We start from the raw sequence: 14,025 nt of genomic DNA, 5'->3' as shown, positions 1-14,025 counted from the left end.
TGTATCACATTTATTACTGACTGCTCCACATTTATTACTGACTGCTCCACATTTATTACTGACTACTTCACATTTATTACTGACTGCTCCACATTTATTACTGACTGCATCACATTTATTATTGACTACTTCACATTTATTACTGACTGTATCACATTTATTACTGACTGCTCCACATTTATTACTGACTGCTCCACATTTATTACTAACTGCATCACATTTATTACTGACTGCTCCACATTTATTACTGACTGTATCACATTTATTACTGACTGCTCCACGTTTATTACTGACTGCTCCACATTTATTACTGACTGTATCACATTTATTACTGACTGCTCCACATTTATTACTGACTGTATCACATTTATTACTGACTGCTCCACATTTATTACTAACTGCTCCACATTTATTACTGACTGCTCCACATTTATTACTGACTGCTCCACATTTATTACTGGCTGTATCACATTTATTATTGACTGCTCCACATTTATTACTGACTGTATCACATTTATTACTGACTGCTTCACATTTATTACTGACTGCTCCACATTTATTACTGACTGCTCCACATTTACTACTGGCTGTATCACATTTATTACTGACTGCTCCACATTTATTACTGACTGTATCACATTTATTACTGACTGCTCCAAATTTTTTCTGACTGCTCCACATATATTACTGACTGCATCACATTTATTACTGACTGCTCCACATTTATTACTGACTGCTCCACATTTATTACTGACTATATCGCATTTATTACTGACTGCTCCACATTTATTACTGACTGCTCCACATTTATTACTGACTTTATCACATTTATTACTGACTGCTCCACATTTATTACTGACTGTATCACATTTATTCCTGACTGCTCCACATTTAATACTGACTGCTCCACATTTATTACTGACTGCATCACATTTATTACTGACTGCTCCACATTTATTACTGACTGCTCCACATTTATTACTGACTTTATCACATTTATTACTGACTGCTCCACATTTATTACTGACTGTATCACATTTATTCCTGACTGCTCCACATTTAATACTGACTGCTCCACATTTATTACTGACTGCTCCACATTTATTACTGACTGCATCACATTTATTACTGACTGCTCCACATTTATTACTAACTGCATCACATTTATTACTGACTGTATCACATTTATTACTGACTGCTCCACATTTATTACTGACTGCTCCACATTTATTATTGACTACTTCACATTTATTACTGACTGCTCCACATTTGTTACTGATTGGTCCACATTTATTACTGGCTGTATCACATTTATTACTGACTGCTCTACATTTATTACTGACTGCTCCACATTTATTACTGACTGCTCCACATTTATTACTGACTGCTCCACATTTACTACTGGCTGTATCACATTTACTACTGGCTGTATCACATTTATTACTGACTGCTCTACATTTATTACTGACTGCTCCACATTTACTACTGGCTGTATCACATTTATTACTGACTGCTCCACATTTATTACTGACTGCTACACATTTACTACTGGCTGTATCACATTTATTACTGACTGCTCTACATTTATTACTGACTGCTCCACATTTTTTTACTGACTGCTCCTAATTTATTACTGACTGTATCACATTTATTACTGACTGTTCCACATTTATTACTGACTGCTCCACATTTATTACTGACTGTATCACATTTATTACTGACTGTATCACATTTATTACTAACTATATTACATTTATTACTGACTGCTCCACATTTATTACTGACTGCTCCACATTTATTACTGACTGCATCACATTTATTACTGACTCCTCCACATTTATTACTGACTGTATCACATTTATTACTAACTCCTCCACATTTATTACTGACTGTATCACATTTATTACTGACTCCTTCACATTTATTACTAACTGCTCTACATTTATTACTGACTGCTCCACATTTATTACTGACTGCATCACATTTATTACTGACTCCTCCACATTTATTACTGACTCTATCACATTTATTACTGACTCCTCCACATTTATTACTGACTGTATCACATTTATTACTGACTACTTCACATTTATTACTGACTGCTCCACATTTATTACTGACTGTATCACATTTATTACTTACTGCATCACATTTATTACTGACTGCTACACATTTATTACTGACTGCTCCACATTTATTACTGACTGTATCACATTTATTACTGACTGTATCACATTTATTACTGACTGTATCACATTTATTACTTACTGCATCACATTTATTACTGACTGTATCACATTTATTACTGACTGTATCACATTTATCACTGGCTGTATCACATTTATTACTGACTGCTCCACATTTATTACTGACTGCATCACATTTATTACTGACTGCTCCACATTTATTACTGACTGCTGCACATTTATTACTGACTGTATCACATTTATTACTGACTGCTCCACATTTATTACTGACTGTATCACATTTATTACTGACTGCTCCACATTTATTACTGACTGTATCACATTTATTACTGACTGCTCCACATTTATTACTGACTGTATCACATTTATTACTGACTGTATCACATTTATTACTGACTGTATCACATTTATTACTGACTGCTCCACATTTATTACTAACTGCTCCACATTTATTACTGACTGTATCACATTTATTACTGACTGCTCCACATTTATTACTGACTGCTCCACATTTATTACTGACTACATCATATTTATTACTGACTGCTCCACATTTTTTACTGACTGCTTCACATTTATTACTGACTACTTCACATTTATTACTTACTGCATCACATTTATTACTGACTGCTCCACATTTATTACTGAATGCTCCACATTTATTACTGGCTGTATCACATTTATTACTGACTGCTCTACATTTATTACTGACTGCTCCACATTTATTACTGACTGCTCCACATTTATTACTGGCTGTATCACATTTATTACTGACTGCTCCACATTTATTACTGACTGTATCACATTTATTACTGACGGCTCCAAATTTTTTCTGACTGCTCCACATATATTACTGACTGCATCACATTTATTTCTGACTGCTCCACATTTATTACTGACTGCATCACATTTATTACTGACTGCTCCACATTTATTACTGACTGCTCCACATTTATTACTAACTGCATCACATTTATTACTGACTGTATCACATTTATTACTGACTGCTCCACTTTTTTTACTGACTGCTTCACATTTATTACTGACTACTTCACATTTATTACTTACTGCATCACATTTATTACTGGCTGCTCCACATTTATTACTGAATGCTCCACATTTATTACTGGCTGTATCACATTTATTACTGACTGCTCTACATTTATTACTGACTGCTCCACATTTTTTACTGACTGCTCCACATTTATTACTGGCTGTATCACATTTATTACTGACAGCCACATTTATTACTGGCTGTATCACATTTATTACTGACTGCTCCACATTTATTACTGACTGCTCCACATTTACTACTGGCTGTATCACATTTATTACTGACTGCTCCATATTTATTACTGACTGTATCACATTTATTACTGACTGCTCCAAATTTTTTCTGACTGCTCCACATATATTACTGACTGCTCCACATTTATTACTGACTGCTCCACATTTATTACTGACTGCTCCACATTTATTACTAACTGCATCACATTTATTACTGACTGTATCACATTTATTACTGACTGCTCCACATTTATTACTGACTGTATCACATTTATTACTGACTGCTCTACATTTATTACTGACTGCTCCACATTTATTACTGGCTGCTCCACATTTATTACTGACTGCTCCACATTTATTACTGACGGCTCCACATTTACTACTGGCTGTATCACATTTATTACTGACTGCTCTACAATTACTACTGACTGCTCCACATTTACTACTGGCTGTATCACATTTATTACTGACTGCTCTACATTTATTACTGACTGCTCCACATTTTTTTACTGACTGCTCCTAATTTATTACTGACTGTATCACATTTATTACTGAGTGCTACACATTTATTACTGACTGCATCACATTTATTATTGACTACTTCACATTTATTACTGACTGTATCACATTTATTACTGACTGCTCCACATTTATGACTGACTGCTCCACATTTATTACTGACTGCTCCACATTTATTACTGACTGCTCCACATTTATTACTAACTGCATCACATTTATTACTGACTGTATCACATTTATTACTGACTGCTCCACATTTATTACTGACTGTATCACATTTATTACTGACTGCTCTACATTTATTACTGACTGCTCCACATTTATTACTGGCTGCTCCACATTTATTACTGACTGCTCCACATTTATTACTGACGGCTCCACATTTACTACTGGCTGTATCACATTTATTACTGACTGCTCTACAATTACTACTGACTGCTCCACATTTACTACTGGCTGTATCACATTTATTACTGACTGCTCTACATTTATTACTGACTGCTCCACATTTTTTTACTGACTGCTCCTAATTTATTACTGACTGTATCACATTTATTACTGAGTGCTACACATTTATTACTGACTGCATCACATTTATTATTGACTACTTCACATTTATTACTGACTGTATCACATTTATTACTGACTGCTCCACATTTATGACTGACTGTATCACATTTATTACTGACTGCTCCACATTTATTACTGACTGCTCCTAATTTATTACTGACTACATCACATTTATTACTGAGTGCTCCACATTTATTACTGACTGTATCACATTTATTACTGACTGCTTCACATTTATTACTGACTGTATCACATTTATTACTTACTGCATCACATTTATTACTGACTGTATCACATTTATTATTGACTACTTCACATTTATTACTGACTGCTCCACATTTATTACTGACTGTATCACATTTATTACTGACTGCTCCACATTTATTACTGACTGCATTACATTTATTACTGACTGTATCACATTTATTACTGACTGCTCCACATTTATTACTGACTGCTCCACATTTATTACTGACTGCATCACATTAATTATTGACTGCTCCACATTTATTACTGACTGCTCCACATTTATTACTGACTGCATTACATTTATTACTGACTGTATCACATTTATTACTGACTGCTTCACATTTATTACTGACTGCTCCACATTTATTACTGACTGCATCACATTTATTATTGACTACTTCACATTTATTACTGACTGTATCACATTTATTACTGACTGCTCCACATTTATTACTGACTGTATCACATTTATTACTAACTGCATCACATTTATTACTGACTGCTCCACATTTATTACTGACTGTATCGCATTTATTACTGACTGCTCCACATTTATTACTGACTGCTCCACATTTATTACTGACTGTATCACATTTATTACTGACTGCTCCACATTTATTACTGACTGCTCCACATTTATTACTGACTGTATCACATTTATTACTGACTCCTCCACATTTATTACTGACTGTATCACATTTATTATTGACTACTTCACATTTATTACTGACTGCTCCACATTTATTACTAACTGCATCACATTTATTACTGACTCCTCCACATTTATTACTGACTGTATCACATTTATTACTGACTGCTCCACATTTATTACTGGCTGTATCACATTTATTACTGACTACTTCACATTTATTACTGACTGCTCCACATTTATTACTGACTGCATCACATTTATTACTGACTGCTCCACATTTATTACTGACTGCTCCACATTTATTACTGACTGTATCACATTTATTACTGACGGCATCACATTTATTACTGGCTGTATCACATTTATTACTGACTGTATCACATTTATTACTGACTGCTCTACATTTATTACTGACTGCTCCACATTTATTACTGACTGTATCACATTTATTACTGACGGCTCCACATTTACTACTGGCTGTATCACATTTATTACTGACTGCTCTACATTTATTACTGACTGCTCCACATTTACTACTGGCTGTATCACATTTATTACTGACTGCTCCACATTTATTACTGACGGCTCCACATTTACTACTGGCTGTATCACATTTATTACTGACTGCTCCACATTTATTACTGACGGCTCCACATTTATTACTGACGGCTCCACATTTACTACTGGCTGTATCACATTTATTACTGACTGCTCCACATTTATTACTGACGGCTCCACATTTATTACTGACGGCTCCACATTTATTACTGGCTGTATCACATTTATTACTGACTGCTCCACATTTATTACTGACGGCTCCACATTTATTACTGGCTGTATCACATTTATTACTGACTGCTCTACATTTATTACTGACTGCTCCACATTTATTACTGACTGCTCCACATTTATTACTGACGGCTCCACATTTACTACTGGCTGTATCACATTTAATACTGACTGCTCTACATTTATTACTGACTGCTCCACATTTACTACTGGCTGTATCACATTTATTACTGACTGCTCTACATTTATTACTGACTGCTCCACATTTTTTTACTGACTGCTCCACATTTATAACTGACTGTATCACATTTATTACAGACTGCTCCACATTTATTACTGACTGCTTCACATTTATAACTGACTGCATCACATTTATTAATGACTCTATCACTCTGATTACTGACTGCTCCACATTTTTACTGACTTCTCCACATTTATTACTGACTGCATCACATTTATTACTGACTGCTCCACATTTATTACTGGCTGTATCACATTTATTAGTGACTGCTACACATTTATTACTGACTGTATCACATTTATTACTGACTGCTCCACATTTATTACTGACTGCTCCACATTTATTACTGACTGCTTCACATTTATTACTGACTGCTCCACATTTATTACTGACTGCTCCACATTTATTACTGGCTGTATCACATTTATTACTGACTGCTCCACATTTATTACTGATTGCATCACATTTATTACTGACTGCTCCACATTTATTACTGACTGCTCCACATTTATTACTGACTGTATCACATTTATTACTGACTGCTCCACATTTATTACTGACTGCTCCACATTTATTACTGACTGTATCACATTTATTACTGACTGCTCCACATTTATTACTGGCTGTATCACATTTATTAGTGACTGCTACACATTTATTACTGACTGCATCACATTTATTACTGACTGCTCCACATTTATTACTGGCTGTATCACATTTATTACTGACTGCTACACATTTACTACTAACTGCATCACATTTATTACTGACTGTATCACATTTATTACTGACTGCTACACATTTATTACTGACTACATTACATTTATTACTGACTGCTCCACATGTATTACTGACTGTATCACATTTATTACTGACTGCTCCACATTTATTACTGACTGTATCACATTTATTACTGACTGCTCCACATTTATTACTGACTGCTCCACGTTTATTACTGACTGTATCACATTTATTACTGACTGCTTCACATTTATTACTGACTGCTCCACATTTATTACTGACTGTATCACATTTATTACTGACTGCTCCAAATTTTTTTGACTGCTCCACATATTTTACTGACTGCATCACATTTATTACTGACTGCTCCACATTTATTACTGAATGCATCAGATTTATTACTGACTGCTCCACATTTATTACTGACTGCTCCACATTTATTACTAACTGCATCACATTTATTACTGACTGTATCACATTTATTACTGACTGCTACACATTTATTACTGACTACATCACATTTATTACTAACTGCTCCACATTTATTACTGATTGTATCACATTTATTACTGGCTGCTCCACATTTATTACTGACTACTTCACATTTATTACTGACTGCTCCACATTTATTACTGACTGCTCCACATTTATTACTGACTGTATCACATTTATTACTGACTGCTGCACATTTATTACTGACTGCATCACATTTATTACTGACTGCTCCACATTTATTACTGACTGTATCACATTTATTACTGACTGTAGCACATTTATTACTGACTGCATCACATTTATTACTGACTGCTCCACATTTATTACTGACTGCACCACATTTATTACTGACTGCTCCACATTTATTACTGACTGTATCACATTTATTACTGACTGTATCACATTTATTACTGACTGCATCACATTTATTACTGACTGCTCCACATTTATTACTGACTGTATCACATTTATTACTGACTGTATCACATTTATTACTGACTGCTTCACATTTATTACTGACTGCTCCACATTTATTACTGACTGCTCCACATTTATTACTGACTGCATCACATTTATTATTGACTACTTCTCATTTATTACTGACTGCTCCACATTTATTACTGACTGTATCACATTTATTACTGACTGCTCCACATTTATCACTAACTGTATCACATTTATTACTGACTGCTCCACATTCATTACTGACTGCATCACATTTATTACTGACTGCTCCACATTTATTACTGACTGCATCACATTTATTACTGACTGCTCCACATTTATTACTGACTGTATCACATTTATTACTGACTGCTCCACATTTATCACTAACTGTATCACATTTATTACTGACTGCTCCACATTTATTACTGACTGCATCACATTTATTACTGACTGCTCCACATTTATTACTGACTGTATCACATTTATTACTGACTACTTCACATTTATTACTGACTGCTCCACATTTATTACTGACTGCTCCACATTTATTACTGACTGTATCACATTTATTACTGACTGCTCCACATTTATTACTGACTGCTCCACATTTATCACTAACTGTATCACATTTATTACTGACTGCTCCACATTTATTACTGACTGCATCACATTTATTACTGACTGCTCCACATTTATTACTGACTGTATCACATTTATTACTGACTACTTCACATTTATTACTGACTGCTCCACATTTATTACTGACTGCTCCACATTTATTACTGACTGTATCACATTTATTACTGACTGCTCCACATTTATTACTGACTGTATCACATTTATTACTGACTGCTCCACATTTATTACTGACTACTCCACATTTATTACTGACTGTATCACATTTATTACTGACTGCTCCACATTTATTACTGACTGTATCACATTTATTACTGACTGCTCCACATTTATTACTAACTGCTCCACATTTATTACTTACTGCTCCACTTTTTTTACTGACTACTTCACATTTATTATTGACTACTTCACATTTATTACTGACTGCTCCACATTTATTACTGACTGCTCCACATTTATTACTGGCTGTATCACATTTATTACTGACTGCTCCACATTTATTACTGAATGCTCCACATTTATTACTGACTGCTCCACATTTATTACTGACTGCTCTACATTTATTACTGACTGCTCCACATTTATTACTGACTGCTCCACATTTATTACTGACTGCTCCACATTTACTACTGGCTGTATCACATTTATTACTGACTGCTCCACATTTATTACTGACTGCATCACATTTATTATTGACTACTTCACATTTATTACTGACTGCATCACATTTATTACTGACTGCTCCACATTTATTACTGACTGCACCACATTTATTATTGACTACTTCACATTTATTACTGGCTGTATCACATTTATTACTGACTGCTCCACATTTATTACTGACTGCATCACATTTATTATTGACTACTTCACATTTATTACTGACTGCTCCACATTTATTACTTGCTGCTCCACTTTTTTTACTGACTGCTTCACATTTATTACTGACTACTTCACATTTATTACTGACTGCTCCACATTTATTACTTGCTGCTCCACTTTTTTTACTGACTGCATCACATTTATTAATGACTGCTCCACATTTATTACAAACTGCATCACATTTATTACTGACTGCATCACATTTATTACTGACTGCTCCACATTTATTACTGACTGCTCCACATTTATTACTGACTGCTCCACATTTATTATTGACTACTTCACATTTATTACTGACTGCTCCACATTTATTACTGACTGCTCCACATTTATTACTGACTGCTCCACATTTATTACTGGCTGTATCACATTTATTACTGACTGCTCCACATTTATTACTGAATGCTCCACATTTATTACTGGCAGTATCACATTTATTACTGACTACATCACATTTATTACTGACTGCTCTACATTTATTACTGACTGCTCCACATTTATTACTGTCTGCTCCACATTTATTACTGGCTGTATCACACTTATTACTGACTGCTCCACATTTATTACTGACTGCTCCACATTTATTACTGACTGCTCTACATTTATTACTGACTGCTCCACATTTATTACTGACTGCTCCACATTTATTACTGACTGCTCCACATTTATTACTGACTGCATCACATTTATTATTGACTACTTCACATTTATTACTGACTGCTCCACATTTATTACTGACTGCTCCACATTTATTACTTGCTGCTCCACTTTTTTTACTGACTGCTTCACATTTATTACTGACTACTTCACATTTATTACTTACTGCATCACATTTATTAATGACTGCTCCACATTTATTACTGACTGCATCACATTTATTACAAACTGCATCACATTTATTACTGACTGTATCACATTTATTACTGACTGCTCCACATTTATTACTGACTGCTCCACATTTATTACTGACTGCTCCACATTTATTACTGGCTGTATCACATTTATTACTGACTGTATCACATTTATTACTGACTGTATCACATTTATTACTGACTGCTACACATTTATTACTGACTGCATCACATTTATTACTGACTGCTACACATTTATTACTGACTGCTCCACATTTATTACAGGCTGTATCACATTTATTACTGACTGCTTCACATTTATTACTGACTGCTACACATTTATTACTGACTGCTCCTAATTTATTACTGACTACATCACATTTATTACTGAGTGCTACACATTTATTACTGACTGTATCACATTTATTACTGATTGCTCCACATTTATTACTGACTGCTCCACATTTATTACTGACTGCTCCAAATTTATTACTGACTGTATCACATTTTTTACTGACTGCATCACATTTATTACTGACTGTATCACATTTATTACTGACTGCTACACATTTATTACTGACTGCATCACATTTATTACTGACTGCTACACATTTATTACTGACTGCTCCACATTTATTACAGGCTGTATCACATTTATTACTGACTGCTTCACATTTATTACTGACTGCTACACATTTATTACTGACTGCTCCTAATTTATTACTGACTACATCACATTTATTACTGAGTGCTACACATTTATTACTGACTGTATCACATTTATTACTGATTGCTCCACATTTATTACTGACTGCTCCACATTTATTACTGACTGCTCCAAATTTATTACTGACTGCATCACATTTATAACTGACTGTATCACATTTATTCCTGACTGCTCCACATTTATTACTGACTGTATCACATTTATTCCTGACTGCTCCACATTTATTACTGACTGCTCCACATTTATTACTGACTGCATCACATTTATTACTGACTGTATCACATTTATTACTGACTGCATCACATTTATTACTGACTGCTCCACATTTATTACTGACTACATTGCATTTATTACTGACTGCTCCACATTTATTACTGACTACATCACATTTATTACTGACGGCTCCACATTTATCACTGACTGTATCACATTTATTACTGACTGCTCCTTATTTATTACTGACTGTATCACATTTATTACTGACTACATCACATTTATTACTAACTGCACCACATTTATTACTGACTGCTTCACATTTATTACTGACTGCATCAGATTTATTACTGACTGCTCCACATTTATTACTGACTGCATCACATTTATTACTGACTGTATCACATTTATTACTGACTGCTCCACATTTATTACTAACTGCTCCACATTTATTACTAACTGCTCCACTTTTTTTACTGACTGCTTCACATTTATTACTGACTACTTCACATTTATTACTTACTGCATCACATTTATTACTGACTGCTCCACATTTATTACTGACTGCATCACATTTATTATTGACTACTTCACATTTATTACTGACTGCTCCACATTTATTACTGACTGCTCCACATTTATTGCTGGCTGTATCACATTTATTACTGACTGCTCCACATTTATTACTGACTGCTCCACATTTATTACTTGCTGTATCACATTTATTACTGACTGCTCTACATTTATTACTGACTGCTCCACATTTATTACTGACTGCTCCACATTTATTACTGGCTGTATCACATTTATTACTGACTGCTCCACATTTATTACTGACTGTATCACATTTATTACTGACTGCTCCACATTTATTACTGACTGCTCCACATTTATTACTGACTGTATCACATTTATTACTGACTGCTCCACATTTATTACTGACTGTATCACATTTATTCCTGACTGCTCCACATTTATTACTGACTGTATCACATTTATTACTGACTGCTCCACATTTATTACTGACTGCTCCACATTTATTACTGACTGCTCCACATTTATTACTGGCTGTATCACATTTATTACTGACTGCTCCACTTTTATTACTGGCTGTATCACATTTATTACTGACTGCTACACATTTATTACTGACTGCATCACATTTATTACTGACTGCATCACATTTATTACTGACTGTATCACATTTATTACTGACTGCTCCACATTTATTATTGACTGTATCACATTTATTACTTACTGCATCACATTTATTACTGACTGTATCACATTTATTATTGACTACTTCACATTTATTACTGACTGCTCCACATTTATTACTGACTGCTCCACATTTATTACTGACTGCATCACATTTATTATTGACTACTTCACATTTATTACTGACTACATTGCATTTATTACTGACTGCTCCACATTTATTACTGGCTGCTCCACATTTATTACTTACTGCTCCACTTTTATTACTGACTACTTCACATTTATTACTTACTGCATCACATTTATTACTGACTGCTCCACATTTATTACTGACTGCATCACATTTATTATTGACTACTTCACATTTATTACTGACTGCTCCACATTTATTACTGACTGCTCCACATTTATTACTGGCTGTATCACATTTATTACTGACTGCTCCACATTTATTACTGACTGCTCCACATTTATTACTGACTGCTCCACATTTATTACTAACTGCATCACATTTATTACTGACTGTATCACATTTATTACTGACTGCTACACATTTATTACTGACTACATTGCATTTATTACTGACTGCTCCACATTTATTACTGACTGTATCACATTTATTACTGGCTGCTCCACATTTATTACTGACTGCTCCACATTTATTACTGACTGCATCACATTTATTACTGACTGCTCCACATTTATTACTGACTGTTCCACATTTATTACTGACTGCTCTACTTTTTTTACTGACTGCTTCACATTTATTACTGACTGCATCACATTTATTACTGACTGCTCTACATTTATTACTGACTGCATCACATTTATTACTGACTGCTCCACATTTATTACTGACTGCTGCACATTTATTACTGACTGCTCCACATTTATTACTGACTGCTCCACATTTATTACTGACTGCTCCACATTTATTACTGACTGCATCACATTTATTACTGACTGTATCACATTTATTCCTGACTGCTCCACATTTATTACTGACTGTATCACATTTATTCCTGACTGCTCCACATTTATTACTTACTGCTCCACTTTTTTTACTGACTGCTTCACATTTATTACTGACTGCTCCACATTTATTACTGACTGTATCACATTTATTACTGACTGCTTCACATTTATTACTGACTGCTCCACATTTAGTACTGACTGTATCACATTTATTACTGACTGCTCCACATTTATTACTGACTGCTCCACATTTATTACTGACTGTATCACATTTATTACTGACTGCTCCACATTTATTACTGACTGCTTCACATTTATTACTGACT

This window comes from Engystomops pustulosus, chromosome 7, assembly GCF_040894005.1.
Source record: "Engystomops pustulosus chromosome 7, aEngPut4.maternal, whole genome shotgun sequence".
NCBI lineage: Eukaryota > Metazoa > Chordata > Amphibia > Anura > Leptodactylidae > Engystomops > Engystomops pustulosus.
Note: the sequence above shows the minus strand (reverse complement) of the source record.